This window comes from Gopherus flavomarginatus, chromosome 17 (assembly GCF_025201925.1).
Source record: "Gopherus flavomarginatus isolate rGopFla2 chromosome 17, rGopFla2.mat.asm, whole genome shotgun sequence".
NCBI classification, from domain to species: domain Eukaryota; kingdom Metazoa; phylum Chordata; order Testudines; family Testudinidae; genus Gopherus; species Gopherus flavomarginatus.
Window position 1 is genome coordinate 1,068,570 of NC_066633.1, and position 15,844 is coordinate 1,084,413.

The 15,844-nt window shown below is 46.1% G+C and overlaps 1 protein-coding gene across 1 annotated transcript in view; it reads right to left on the bottom strand.

Annotated features, from left to right (window-relative positions):
• LMX1B (LIM homeobox transcription factor 1 beta) overlaps positions 1-15,844 on the bottom strand; it is a 126,692-nt gene that overhangs the window by 66,934 nt on the left and 43,914 nt on the right. The window lies entirely within an intron of this gene.

Sequence of the window (15,844 nt, forward strand, 5' to 3'; positions counted from 1 at the left end):
TCTTTGCTCTGGGTAAGACAAAGATGACCCAAACAATGTCAAGTGAAACAATTGCCTTAGCAGCATCTCAGTTTAGAAATGATGAGGTGTCAACAATAATAGCTAACAGGATCAAACTCCCAGTGTAATTAATTTTCTCTTTTCAGGATCCTCCACATTTCCTGTTGTAAAAATGCTGTCCAGTTCTTCCCTGTTGCTGACGTTTGTTTTCCTTACTGTTTTGAGAAATTCCTCCTTCCTTAGGATTTCTAAATCCATTTCACACAGTGTCGAGCCAGCAGCTCTCCCCATGATTAAAACAAAACACTTTAGTTCTAAAGAGCAAAGCCCTAACCTCCCATCTTGCACAACATGAGGTGTCCCTGGCCTCCCTTTTTAGCTGACTCTGCTTGCTTGACGGACTTTCAGAAGTTCTGTAACTAGCAGTTGAGGGGTCATGTTTGCCCTCAAGTTGCTGCTTTTCATGCTTGACATGTTTTTCTACTGTCCAGTCCCTTAGCTGCAGCAGGGTCATGAGGACTGAGAAAAGGGTGGGGGTTACAGAAAGGAGATTGTATTACGCAAACCCCAAAAAGGTTTCAGTTACAAATGTATATTGTCCATGACTATCAGGCTTGTGGAGAAGTATCGAGTTCCCCATATTTTCATTTGGGGACTTTGATCCTCTCAGTTAAAAAGAAGCTGCTTAGAATTATGCTTTGGAGTGAAGAAATGAATCACTTGGACTCACTCATCCAGCACTAAGGAATACCACGATTTCTGCTGGCTAGCCCTGAAATCAGGGAGCGTCACAGGCGGCAGAGAAACTGGAGTGGGCCTGAGGCCTTTCAGCACAAGAACAGGCTTCCGCTCTCTTCTGATGGAGCCCAACCTCTCAGTTACATTAACGCCCCTTGGCCCCACGCTGGCAGGGGGATCCAGTGCAAAGGGGCCAAGCTAGGCTTAAATGTGCTTTACACTCACGCAAAGGCACCAGCACAGCAGGCATGAGAATCAGACTCACTTCTCTATAAAAGCTACTATCTCTCAGCTACCAACTTGCCTGGAAATTTCCTATCGATTCCCTGTGACTAGCCATGTATTCATGCTTGTACAGTTTATCTATTGAATCACCGTGGCATTTAAGTGTCCGTGGCTATCAGTCCCAGGCTGCTGACAAGGGCTGGCATATCTTGGTGAACTTTCCTTTTCCAATACGAAGTGCCTTAAGAAGATTTCCTCAAGTACATCTTCTTATACAGAGTCCCCAGCCTAAACCATTTGTGGCTAGTGGGTAGTTAAGGAACACATTTTTGGCTACGTATTGTTTTTTCTTTTAAGTACATAGTCCTCCAATCCTGCTATTTTCATAATGTCATTTTTTTAATTCCTTGCATGCCACTTGAAGCTGTACTCCAGTAGCTTCACAATTGCACATACTCATTAATCTCAACTAATTAGCCACACCAGTGTGTGGACCTACTGTCAATAATTTCTCTCTCCACTAAACTGCGGAAGGTTTTATATCATTTTCAGTTTTCAGTTTGGCAAACATTGCATTTGCAGACTCCACCTCAGCAGGTTTTCAGGTTTCATATCAGAATTTCAGAGGGTTCTATGCACAGGAAGAATTTATCTCCATTTAATTCGCATTCAGAGTCCTTTGCTGAGCCATACGAGGGCCAGCAACCTGCTGACACAACTGTGCATTTCTGCTTAATTACAAATGGCACCATATTCCTTTTCCAAATGTCTTGATCTTTCCTGTGAGCCACATTCGGTCCCATCTGGAAACCACGTGTGTTTGAGCCTGAAAACTCCAGAGTGCCCAGTTGCGCTGTGGACGGTTGGAGTGTAGTTAAAAGTAGTGATGGGTTCCACTCTCGGAACCCAGATCTCTGGGAGCTACTACAGACCCGGGGTATCCGCACATCTGCCAGGGGACACTGCCTGGGACACTGAGATTTTGGGGCCTTAGATTCTCACAGGGGAGAAGATTCCCCTGAAGCAGCCTTTTGCCCAGGGACCACGGCCCAGAGGTGGCTCGAAAAAGTTTTTTTGGGCTCCTCTCCCACCACAAAGGGTCATGGCCAAAAAGGGGGCCTCTGTGGTATAAATCCAGACAAACCTCCCTCTCTGATCACACGGTCCTGTTGCTCTCTAATAAGTTCTGCTCCCTGTGAACAGGGTCAAAAAGGACCCAGAAAGGTATAACAGGCTTCAGCTAATTTTTCCAGGGCTCTGTTTTACTCCATCAGCAATTTTCTACGGCATTAAACACTTTCTCAGTAAATTGTATCATGCTGCCTGAAAGAGAACATAGACTCTTTTCAGCCATGCTTTTCAGTATCATATTAGGGAAGGAGACTGCTAATAAAATAAACCCCAATGACCCAATGTAAACTTGCTGATATGACAAAAGAGTTGTCCCTTCCTAGCTATGGTACATTGGCCGGAGCACTGCACCAGGGATTCAGGTTGCTGTTTCTACGTACTTATGACAGAAGAATATGAATCTTTGTTGATCACTGTGATGCCAATGGACCAAACTTTCTCTGCTGCATCGCCAGGAGTGCAAGACTTGAATCGCAGCCATCTCTATGCCACAGGGATCCCAACACAGCAAACTCTGCTACCCCCCTGGCACCACCAAGCAAGGCTGCGGTGGGATCCTGCCCATCTTTCTGACTAAAAAACCATTCAAGTTTTGAAAATTATCTCGCTTTCCATTCTACGCAAAGTTGAATAGGACTTTATTAATCATCAGTAAGTCCTATCTAAGCTGTATAGATCTATTTTTTAGATAGACAGACAGATAGCTATTGTTCTATCTAGCTAAAAAAATGAAAGATGAAAGCAGAAATATGGGAAAATATCTATCAGGCAACACCTCTACCCCAATATAATGTGACCTGACAGAACATGGTAAAGCAGTGCTCGGGGGGCGGGGGGTTGCACACTCCGGCAGATCAAAGCAAGTTCGATATAACACAGTTTCACCTATAACACAGTAGGATTTTTTGGCTCCTGAGGGCAGAGTTATACTGGGGTAGAGGTGTATTTTTTTCATACTTCAGTTATTTGGTAATATGATAATAACCAACAAGTTGATTCCAGAGCAGTTTCATAACGTTACGATCCTGAACAGTCTGTTAGAACGTGGCACTTTATCTGTGTATCATAATCAGTATTTTCAACTTCATTTAGATCCTCAAATTTCACTGTGTTACACCAAAGGAAGGATAAGTTGCTGACAGTGCCCATGCTGCTGGGAGCCGTACAACTTGAGGGCCATGCACTCAGATAGGGAAAGTTCTGCCACAGGGGATTTCATCTTTGATTCTTGTCCTGCCTCGTTCCAATTGCTATCCTCCATTATTGCACGACAGATGCAGAAATGGCTGGATGTGAAGTGGAACGTGTCTGTAAGTGCCTCGAAGAGAACCAAACCGTTCCTATGAAGTAGCATTGGTGTCTTGTACGAAACAATTCATCCCAGGCCTACTTGACCGCATTTAAAAATGTAATGATCAGCCAGCAGCACTGGGGAGTGTAGGAAATGTGATTGATCTGAAATGTACCGAAGAATTTGACACAACTGGCCAGATCCTCATCTCTACTCTCCAAGCATAAATGCGGAGGAGCGCCCCTGCCTTCACTGGAATCACTTTGTATTCACCCTGTGTCACGGAGTCCCCGGGCGATGCTCTGGAACTGCTCCCCACCAAGCCAGTCAGGACTTTGGGGAGCCTCCTCTCCCTTGGAGCAGACTTGTTCAGGGTAAGAAGCTCACACGTCTTCACCTCCTGGGTCTCTCCTTGGAGCATTCAGCATCCTCTGCCCCTCCGTGCACTTCCCACAGTGAGCCTGCCTCAGTGGGGTCCTGGGGAAGCCACAGGGTCCTGCACCCCCACTTTGCAGTCAGACGTGACTCTCAGCCAGCCAGTAACACAGAGGTTTATTAGATGACAGGAACAGGGTCTAAAACAGAGCTTGTAGGTACAGCGAACCAGACCCCTCGGCCAGGTCCATTCTGGGGGACAGTGAACCAGACCCCCCACGTCTGCACTTCACTCCTCAACCCCAGCCAGCTCCAGACTAACAACCCCACCCCCCAGCCCCAACTCCTCTACTCTGTTCCTTTCCCGGGCCAGGAGGTCACCTGATCTCTTTGTCTCCAACACCTTCAGCTGGCACCTTTGCAGAGGAGGGGCCCAGGCCATCAGTTGCTAGGAGACAGAGTGTCAGGCATTTAGGTGCACTGGCCCTTTGCTCTGCCAGATACTTAAGAACTGCCATGGGGACACTGAGGCACCAACACAGTATTCAGAGAAAACATTAAGAACATTCCTAGTTCATCACACCCTGGTATAACTGAGATCAGAATCTGGCCCACACGTATTATAGAACCATGGAAATGTAGGGCTGGAAGAGACCTGGAGAGGGCATCTAGTTCATCCCGCCTCCCGGGCTGAGGCAGAACCCAGTAAAACTGGGCCTTCCCAAAGGATTCCCAGGATTGCAGGGCATGCCATGCAGGAGACAAGTTCTGTGAAGTGGACTTCCTTCCTGCTGGCAATACCTCAGCCTCGCCTGGGTTCTGCCTGAGCCCTCTCCTCTTCTCCCAGGTGCGGGACCAAGGGCTGGCGGCATGGCTGTTTGAGGGGAGGACACTGTGCCTTGTGGGACAAGGAAGGCAAGAGCGCTGTAGATAACAACCTCCTGCGTTTGGTGTGAAAGCAGGAGTGGAGCCATTTCTGGGTATTTCCAGTCACAGCTGCAGCCTGGAGCCAGGACAGCAGGATTATGTGGTCACTGGGCTCTTTTTCTCCAAAGCCTCTGTCTGCAGGAACCAAGCACTATTATCATCAGTGTATGAGTTTCTGCTGGTTGGTACAAGTGGCACTCTTTGGCTCAGATGCCTGGTTCAGCGAACTGGACACAGGGCTTTAGAAATTGCTGTATGGAATTCTTTCCTGGCAATCTCTCCTTCATATTTACAATTATAATCCTTAAATCACAGTGAGCCCATGCTGGGAGAGTAAAAACCCAACTATTTTAAGGCGAGTCTGGAACAAAGCAAGCTCACGTTTGTTATACAGTGTCACATCTCAGTCAAAATGTCCTGGCTATTATTAATAATGATTGTGATACATTTGTCACTGGAATATTTTTTCTTGGCTATTACATTAAATTTCATAGATCAAACTAAATGAACTTTTCATAAAAATACTCTTTGTCTGTGGTGCCAAAGGGGTCCCCGTGCTGATCAGACTCAGGCAGACTTCAGCACTAGCTTGGCCTATGGAGGGACTCTGAATTTGAGATTATTCTGATTCATCTCACTGGATCTGGCATCAGTGAGGGATTTCTCCATTCCTCACATAGCACATTGGCAAGGACCTAGACGGAGAGAATGACCCTTTCCGGAGCATGGATCATCCTGCAGGCATAGCCATAGAATTCATTCCTTGCGAACAAGAGAGGCAGACAACAACGGTTCTCGGTCCCTGGTCCCCGCTTTGTGTTAGATGCGTGAAATGAGGCAGCCTTACTCCTGGGAAGGTATCTGCTCTCAATGCTCCTGTCCCAGCAACTCATGGGAGCTGTACATGCATGTATTGTCCAGTGCTGGGGCTCACAGCAACTCAGTTCAGTTCTCATTTCTGTCACAGACTTCTCATGTGACCATAGGCCAATCATTTTCCGTCTGTGCCACAGGTCTCCATTGATACCAGAGTGACAATACCTCCTTGCTCCTGGGTAGCTCAGAGGGGACATTTACTAGCTTTCTCCAGGTGCCACAGAGACAGGGGACAAGTCAGCCTCTGGGTAAGAGGCTTCCATAGCGGCGTGTGGTGACTGTGGGGTGCAGCCATGGAGCAGGGACTTGGTAACTGTTGCCACTTCCTGTCCGGGATGATTCATAATTCCCCGAATTGCTGACCCTGCATAAAAGCGTTAATCTGAGGAATGCGCAATATGGGGACAGATTTAGTCACTGCTCTGGAGCTAGGGGGGAGGCAGAGGAGTTGGGTTATGAGCTAAGAAAATGCTGACCGCCTAGAATACTAGCAAAGGGTTGTACTCCCCTGCCCTATGTGCAGACGTGATGAAAACATCAGCTTAATGGAAACAGGGGGCCAACAAAATCAGAAGGGCCAAATCCTGCTGTCCCAATGCAATCATATGTCAGCTGGCCCTTTAGTGTCAGGGTTGAGCTGTAAGAGCATTTCTACTTCATCCAGTACATTCTTCTATTCAGATATGTCATTAATCCCCCAACTCTGCGTTCCTGGACCTCTAGATCCAGCACTGGAAACCTTAGCTTATAGTGCTGATGGGGCCATGCAGACTTCTGCCTTCTCTTCAAACTGTGCAGTGCATTCAGTTACAACTTGCTAAGCCTCTGTACTCCTATCGACCTGGGTGAATGCAATCAGATGGGGACAAGTGAAAAGGCAGCAATGTGCAATGCCTGTCCCAGCCGTTCATTTAGATGGGCACTTCCTCTAATGGTCACGGCAATGCTTGCTTCCCATCAGGGTCCACACAACAACATTCTGCATCCCTGAGGACTACAGAGACCAAATTCTACCCTACTCATTCTCACACAGAATAACTTCATACTACACTGAATTCACCAAAACCATTTTCCCAATGCACAGAACCAGAGATTGGTGGAGTGTTTCCAGGCAGGCTCTCCTCACCAGAGAGTGAAGATCTGAGCGCAAGAACAAACTGAAATGAATGCAAAGAAGCATATCAGAGCTTGGCATTATTATCATTATTATTTGAGTCTATTCACTGGGAACCACCACAAATAAAAGTCCCTGGAAATGCTGTTGCAGGCTGTTTGTGGTTCCCGCTTGACATGCATCTCTAACTTATAAATGATAATGAGCTGTAAAGATTTTATCACACACCTAATGCTCCTTGAAAGCACTTCTTGTGGTGACTGGTGTAGTCTCATATTAGGTGGTAGGAATTTTGTTTTCTTTTCTAAGTGGAACATCCTATTACACAGATCTTATTTCACTGCTGATTGCGGTCATCCACTTAACACTTTGACAGATATTCAAGAATGGAGCAAGGCTGGTGGCACTGCTGAGTGAGATGCACATTCATCTATCATCTGCTAACAGATCACTAGGAGCTTCAGAACTTATGTCATTAGCCTACTTCCCTCTAGAACTTGGGGGCTTTCTTAATGCCTGCTAACCAGCTTTTGGGCCAGTTTTTACAAAGGGTGTTTGCCTTAACTCCTGCAAACCCACATATCAGCAAAGAGGTGTGTGTCTGGCTTCCTCATAGGGTAGGGCTTAATCCTCCTCCTTGATTTGTGATATTTCTGCTGGATAGCAGGGGAATCTGTGACACCCTGAACTTTAAATTGACTCAGGCCATGTCTGCACTAGCGTGCTGACAATGGGATAGCTGTACCGATGCAGCTGCACTGCTGTAAGATCGCTCCTGCAGCCGCTCTACGCCGCTGGGAGAGAGCCCTCCCACTGACACAGCGCTGGGCACACCACCACTAATGCTGCAGTACTTTAAATGCAGGGAAGTGTCTCATGACTGCAGTAGCACTGGGAACACAATACTTTGATAGGTGTTTGTTATAATCTCTATGGTCAGTACTGAACTCACTGGAGAAGGTTATTTTGGGCTGAAACACAGACTGTAGGCTCTCAGTTCAGTGGCGATCTAGGCTGTGACCCAGCCCGATGGCAACTACACCTGCTTCCTGACCAAACGTGAGCAGAGGTCTCGTAGAGCATTTTAAAGTCAGAGAAATCCTGTGAACTGAGAAGGTCACTTTGGGATCTGACCCAGTTCCAGATAACACATCTGCTTGGATCTGCTAGTAGTAACCAAATGGGATCCAAACACAGGGCCGACTTGCAAGTCCTTACCCCACCAGAACACCCACCAAGGCCGTCTGAGCATGACTGAGGTGGGTTGACTTCAGCTGCAGGTTTGCCTGTGGAGGATCCAAGGAAGACAGCTAACACTGCAAACATTAGACAAACTGACAAAGGGGCAGGCTGTTCTCATTGATGGGCTTTAAATCAGGCCCTAAAGCAGCCAAGTAAACGGTTGCTACGTGAGCCTCCTCATGAGCTAGGGAGCAGGGGCTGAGTGGATCAGAACAGCTAAAATAGGAACAATTAGGAACTTTGTGGCCAAACTCAAACTGAACGGGACCTTCTTCAAGAGTCAAACAAATCTGGTTGGTCCTTCAAATAATACATTTTGCTTGGTGCTTCTCTTCCAGGTGCCAGCTGGGACCAAAGCAGGGATGCCAAGAGCCAGCCTGTTCCCTCCTATTTTCAGGACTGACAAAACCCTTCTGAGAGCTTGTTTTCCAAAGGGGAAAGTCACCCCCACGCAAAGGATCAGCATGTAGCCTATGGCCCATTACATCCCCCGTAAGCCCTTTGCACAAGGGTGACTTTCACCCCACTGGATTTCCTGTCCAGCACACTGATTTCTGGAGGTGTATCTTACCAGGCCTGCAGCCTTCCTAAGAGCCTGTCAGACTGAGCCCCAGCCTGGGGAGTATTTGAACAGAATGTTTATATACCGGAATATTAACCAGAGATGAAGAGAGTATTGATAAGGCACTGGCTCCATGGACAGAAATGCCACGCAGTAGTTACAATATTAGCCCCTGTGCTCTCCATCTGCCAAGTTGAGGGGGATCTTTCTGAGCAACACTTTCTTATTTTATCCTAGAGCAGTATAAGTGTTTGTGATGCCCAGATAAGCACAGGCCATGTTTTTTGCTGTTCTAGGAGGTTTGAATATGGTGTGGAGCATCACATTAGACACTGGAGATGCTCTGAGAATGTGCAGCATGTGTGTGTGTGTCCAGAAAACAAATTGTAAAGACAAGGAGTGTAACTGTTGAAGGTTGAGCTGAAGCACCAAGTCTATTGCTCTATTGTTTCTTCTTCATCCATGGGGATTTTGGCACCTATTGTCATTTTCTTTATGACTTCTTATTTTTGTCAGCTTTTCTACTTGGTTACATTATACAAGGAAACCCTCTTGAACCTATTTAAGGTTCCTGAACGCATAAACCACGAAGAACGTGCACCATTTCTGGCATTTTGTAAGATTTATTACACTGACTGGCCCTGTGTTCACACCTCTGTTGAAAGACAGAAACAAATTCTTCAGCATTCAAAGAAGTGGAATCTTTGCTTGCCAGCATGTCATTACAGAGTTTGACTTTCACTGAGCTTCAGAGAGGGTAAGGTTTCCATTTAATGTTGTTGTCATTGAAATATCACTGCTTAGGGGGAAGCAATGAATAGGGAAATTTGAAGCTACTTGTATTTGTGAAATTACCTTTCTGTTGGCAGTCTCTTGCATTGCTTACCAGGAGGATATATTTGCTTTTATTCAGGAGACATTCAATAGAAACATTAAAAACCATGGACGATACCCAGCAAAACAGACTTGTGATTCCTTATCTCAGTACACTAATACTAACAAAGGGCATATTCTCCTTAATGTAAATAGATCATGATTACACAATGCTATTCTATATAAATCTGAGGCTAATGTAATTTATGAGATAGATTGAGGACGTTAAATTGTTTCTGACTAGGTGGTTAATTAAAGGATTTATTTTGCCTTTGCAGAAGACTCCTGTAACCCAGGAGTTACTGCACAATAAAAGTGGTGTAGATGTGTAAAATAACACTCATGCTTAATTACTCCGAGCCAGTTCTGTGGAAGCCCCATGTTTCTGCTGTCTCTGCCAACACTGGAAACCTAAAAATTCTGCAGAAATGTATTTTTTCCAAAGAGTAATGGATGATCTGGTGAGGTGGCTGCTCAGGATCTCTGCCAATAATGTCACAGAAGAAAATATACATTGAAGTAATTATCACGTACAGTGGCCTGCAACAGAACGGGGAAGAAAAGGCAAATAAGACTTTTGTTATATATGACCCCAGTTTTGAATCCCTGGAGTCTTGGTATTCTATACAGCAGAAGAAATATTTTGTTTGCATTTGGTTTGGCAAGATCCGGGATTTGTGTTACCATTTCCCCAACAGTAATTTTAATGTTTAATGGAAAGCGACAAAGGGGAAGTATTAAAAAAAGAACACAAACTTCCTGTTAGTTAAAATTCAAGGTATTTTGGTTCATATCAAAAAATGATTTTCCTATACATTTGGCCTTCTAAAATATATGCCATTCTGCTACCAGCATTAATGATGTTAGGGAGAATTATAAAGAGAAATCAAATTTTCCATAGCATTTGAACACCATTAAAATGCCAAACAATAAACTACCAGACTGCAAATTAGATCACTGGAAATATCAAACACATTGCAGTATAAAATCCATAATTGCATTTAGCGCTTGGGTTCCCAGGGGACAGGCTGCTAAAGATCATCACCATGCCACATATGAGAAGCTATTGACAGAACGATAAAAATCGACAGGCTAACCAAATAAACACTGCAGGCTTCATTAAATATTCAGCAACTGAAATTTGACTATCATGCCCCCCCCCCACTAGATGCTTCCTGCAGCAGTGCTTATACTTTCTACTGTGACAGCAATAAATGATGCTTTGCCCTGCAGGCCTGTGTAGTGCAGAGTGGCAGAGAAGGAGCAAAGGCAGGAGATGGCCACTGCCTATCAGGTACGAACTCCATCAATAAACATGCTGGAGCTCAAACAGGATTATTATTGTTCTGCATATGGTATTAGCCTTGGCCCCAGGAATATGTGACTCTGAAGTCTTTAATTAGATAATTAAAGTGTGATTTCCAGTGAAGTTTAACTCTTTGCCTGTGAGAATGTGCACGTCTCCTTCCCTAACCAGGCCCCGCTTGGTTGAATTTTCAGCACTACATAATTGCCTAGGTCCATTCTTCTGCCTCAGTGAGATGAGAGTAGGTATGTAACAGCACATACCACTGAGGAAGGAAAGGGACCAGCAATGTTAAACTAGTTGAACTGCTCATCGTTGTGTGTGCACGCACGTGTGTATTCCCGCTGTGTGCTGATTTTGGAAACAGCACTGAAAAGCTGCATATTGTGATCAGAATGTGCCTTCTGGGTGGATGGGGGATTGCACATGGATGCTTAAAAAGAGGGACAGTCCCCGTCCTACACCGTTTACAGACCTAGAGGAGACAGGAGTCCTTGGGATGCCCAGAGGAAAGTGCTAAATGGGGATTTTATAAACCACCTCTCTTTCTCCTGCCCATGGCTCTCCACTGTCAGAAGGAGAAAAGGCCTTTGACTTAGCAGATGATTGTTCCTGAGCACCAGGGAACAAGTGGTGTTAGAAGGGCTGTCAGAAGAAGGCAGCAGGCACTTCTTTAGTTCAAAAGTGACCCAATCCTGTGAGAGGCTGAGTGCCCGAGTATCCAGAAAAGTCAGTGCAGTTAGATACACAGAGGATGAGTTTGAGCCTTTATTTTTTGGGTTTTTAAAACATGTATTTTGGAAAGCAGCTCGTCACAAAAGCAAATGACCCTGCTGTGTCCTCGTTACTGCAATCAGGAGAATACTCTGCTAATTATATTTATAATTAATGGATAAGGCCTTGCAAAGCACAAGGAACCAAGTCTGCAAACAAAGATTTTGATAACCAGATACATTTATTTATAAACATAGTGATATCTCTTTTAAAGTTACAATGAACATTTTAAATCAGAGAAACTCCTCCTATGTCAGCTCATCAGAACTCTCTAGCCTGCTCATGTGCCCATTCTGGAGGGAGCATCATGCTTATTGCTACTCTGGAAGAAACAAAAGTCTTTGCACATCTCCCTTCCCTGTTCCAAGAGGCCTTGAGTCTGAAATTAGAGCAAATACAATGTATAATGCATGCTCTGGAAGCACCCAACAGGGTTATAAGCAGCCATTCCCTCTTCATGGAGAAAAAGTTTATGTAAATGACTGATGACAGTGTTATTGTGTGAGGAATATCAATGGAGTAATTACAGTTACATGGCTTGCTGCTGCACTGCTGCTCTAAGCCTGTGTTAATTTTTCACACCACTCCCTTGGGAAAGATCCGAGTGTGCTCCTAAGAGCAGAGCTAATAATCGGAGCTCTGAGCCACTGCCGCTGAAACTAGCCCCAAGGTCTTTCTGAGCAGACTGCTAAACACTGACTGTCTCCCCGGAGAGCAGAGAACAGAGATAAAATGATTAAAAACTGCCAAATTGGACTGGCAATCACTTGGCTATACTGTCAGCTCACGACAAGACAAATCTCAGTTATTTTTTCTTTTGTGAGCTGGTGAGCTGGGGTAGCATAAAGCAGTGTGGCTGCACGCTGAGCGGTAGGCTTCACACACTGCTGCTCTTCACAAGCAATTGTGCAGGTATCTGCAGATATAAATGGTATGTCACCAAACGAGTGTTTAACACCACAAATCAGAGCTGCTGAGAAAATCAGTTCCTCTTTACATAGGACAGGAATCTTTTTCTTATGAATCAGTTCTACTTCATTGGGGTTTCAGCATAATTGTAGGGCTTGATGCAGCTTAGGCGCAGTAACCATGTTCTGGAATGTGGGGATGCTTCTGCTAGGTTAGCGAGAGCTCCTGACGCTGCTTCTCACTGAATTAACTTAATCCACGAGCACTGAGTAGTTGGAAATAACGTGTGGCTGGGCTGACTGACAGAAGTACTGAATGTCCTACAATCGCGGGTACTGAAGCACCACACTGGGAGACAACAGAGAGGGCTCAAGGACAGGTGCCTTTGGGTAACTGTATTTTTCATCCTGTAACATTACAACGAAGTGAAATCATTGTGCAAGAGCCAGTACTGAAAAGAAACAACTGCTCAGCTTTGCCTCTTTGTCTGTAAGTCTAACTGGAAGGGAACCCAGCTTTAGAATGAGAAGAAAATAGTTATTTTCAGCCAGAATAAATGGCAAGTCTGGAGCCTGGACTGAGCTCTCCAGACCCCAGCAGAGGGTGAGATCACTCATGGTGTTTTTTTTCCCCTACTGTACATTGGCCAAGAGAGTAGACACTTTCTGGTTATCACAAGCATTTATACTCCCATTCCCTTTGATTGCAGGAAGGAGACAACCTGCCAAACTGAACCTTGGGGACTGGCTGGGATCAAACTGAACAGAGCAAGGAGACTTCTTTTGCTAAATCTTAAAGAGATTTGCAGTATGCAGCAGAACATCCATGGCCAAAACATCCAGTTTCCAGGTTGACTGTCAAAAGGCTTGTGAAGCATTTCATGTGGAGTTGGGCTCTGCACTTGGTTCTGGGTTTTCTTCTTTAAATGTAGGTATTGGGGTCCCCCCCAGCCAGGATGGGTTATGCAGTAAGGAATGTCCACTGGCTGCATAGGCTCCTGCATCCCAAAACATCAAACACTTGTGTCCCTGCACCTTGGCCTCCTCTTCTGGGTAAATACCAGAAATGAGACTTAGCTACCATCTTAATGAACAATGCACACTCTACCAGCATCCTGCCACACACATTCCGCCCTGCACACAGACAGCTTCATTACCTAAGAAATGGGGCAGAGAATCCAGGCTTGAGCTTCCTGATCCTAAAACAGGCTGTTGGAGGCAAGAGGACAGCCACATGGTGGGTGGGACAGTGCACCCTTGGAAAGCCTGCAGGCCGAGAGGAGACCCAGGGAACTGGGGTGGGAAATTAGGAGGCAAATTGTTTGTAAAAGCTGAATGTTCCCCTTGTTACAACGTCAAGAATGGATTGTTTTTTCTTTCCCCATTTTGTTCGTTTCTGGTGTACTCTGAGTTCTGTGTTGTAGGTGTGCGCGCACGAGTGGTGGGCACGGAATGGGATTAGAGAACTGGAGAGGGGTAGAGTAATGGTGAGCTGCCCCCTCTCCAGACCTGCAATAATTCACTTCTCCACTCACACCCACAGCCAGAGGGACACAGGACAGACGTGGTGCTTCAGGGTGTGTGAGGCTCAAGGCAGCACAGCACTGCCAGGGGAATGCGGCGCGTACACCGTCACATGCTCAGGACAGAGACTACGGCACAGCCCAGCCCAGGGGCTGAAAGCCACTAGTTTCTCTTCTCACTTGGATATGAAATCCACTCCCCTCCTCCTTTCCCCTCCCCATGCATCCCAGGGCTGGTCTCACAGAGAGAAACAACAGGCCTGCCATGCTGAGCTCTGCAAAGCCCCATTTATTACCTGGCTACTATTCATAGGTTAACGGGAACGTTTCCTGTCTCTAAAAAGTGCTTTTTGCGTAAGGCCCTCACCCACAATGAGAAACAAACTCTGAGACAGGGCAGCCACGTCCACATTCCCTCACCACACTGCAGTGCGACACCCGCAGCTGGCCATGCCGGCCGACTTAGACTTGCAAGGCTCGGGCTATGGAGCTGTTTAAGAGCGGGGTTGATGTTCTGGGACCCTCCCACCTTGCAGGGTCCTAGAGCCAGAGCCTGAATGGTCACACCACAGTTAAACAGCCCCACAGCCTGAGCCCAGTGGGCCCAAGTCAGCTGGCATGGGCCAGCCAAGGGTTTTTCACTGCAGTGTCGACATACCCTTAGTCACTCCTAGACCTACTTACACTTCAAGTGGGAGTCTGACCTGGCGCACTCAGACCGCAAGCAGGGGTAAGTTACACACACATCGGCTAGACACATGTTAGGCTGCAGCAGTTAGACACAGCTGGCCTGGCCTGAGTTCCATGTTGGAAGTCGCCCCATCTCAGTAGCAATGAGATTCTGGAATCTCCCAAGCTGAGTCGGAGCTTTCCCAGCGAGAATAAGCCAGGTTCTGTTCATTCTTTCGTTTTTCTTTACCATTTTGAATCTATGGTGAACAGCTCGATGTAATATTAACAAGTAGCTTTCACACCCAGACTGCACACTCACCCACTAACGACACATATACAACGTGCACACGCATACACTCGGACAGCATTCTGACAGGCAAAGGGACATACGGTAAACAGAAAAAACAACTTTCTACTTCAGCCACTGCAGATCCAGATGCTTTTCCTGCTCTGCAACACCCCAGACACATGATTAAAACGAACATTCCAGGTATTACAACTATTAAACTGTTACGTACAATTTACAATGGCAATAAGCCCCTTGTCACTGGCCCTTGCTAAAGTTAACCAGAGGTTTGTCAGATATTTAACAGCCCATGGAATAAGCTGAGGTTGTGACTTAGTGGCAGCCAAGGTTTGCTGCTTTCCTTTTAATTTGGGTTGGACAAAGTTAGAAATGTGATGCTAAATGACTACCCTCTCATTTGTTCACCATTTCATACTGCCTCATTTCACAGATACTCAAAGGACCCAAGACTCCTGTTTGCTCTGGTTCCTGTTCTGTTTTCACACTGGGTGTTGAGGACTGAAAAGCCTCCCAATGAATAGTGCCACACTACTCCAGAGCAATTGCAGAGCCAGTCCCAGGTGCCCACATAAGAATGTCTTGAATGAATTTGGCCTTTGAGAAAGGTGAGTGCCTGAAAGCCATCAAAACAGATATAGCAGAGGCTCTTCTCTGCATCATCCCCTCCCTGTCTGAGTGCCCCAGCTTGGCCCTGGAGACCAGCTCTACTGCTAACAGAGAAGTTCAGTTTCCACAGCCAAAACAGCCTCTGCTGAGACTGCCCCAAAGGTGGCCAGATAGCATCAACTGAGACCCAGCATCAACTGAGACCCACCCCCGTCAGTTCACATAGGGGCCACCCAGCAACTGTCAAAAGGAGGGGACATCAGGTCAGAGCCTACTATGAAAGAAGGCGAGGGATGGGACAGAACTGCCATATCTGCCGCACCCATCCGCTGGCAGATGGCATCTGCACGTACACAGGTGACAAGACAATGTGACTCTCCTGGAGACGAGTGGG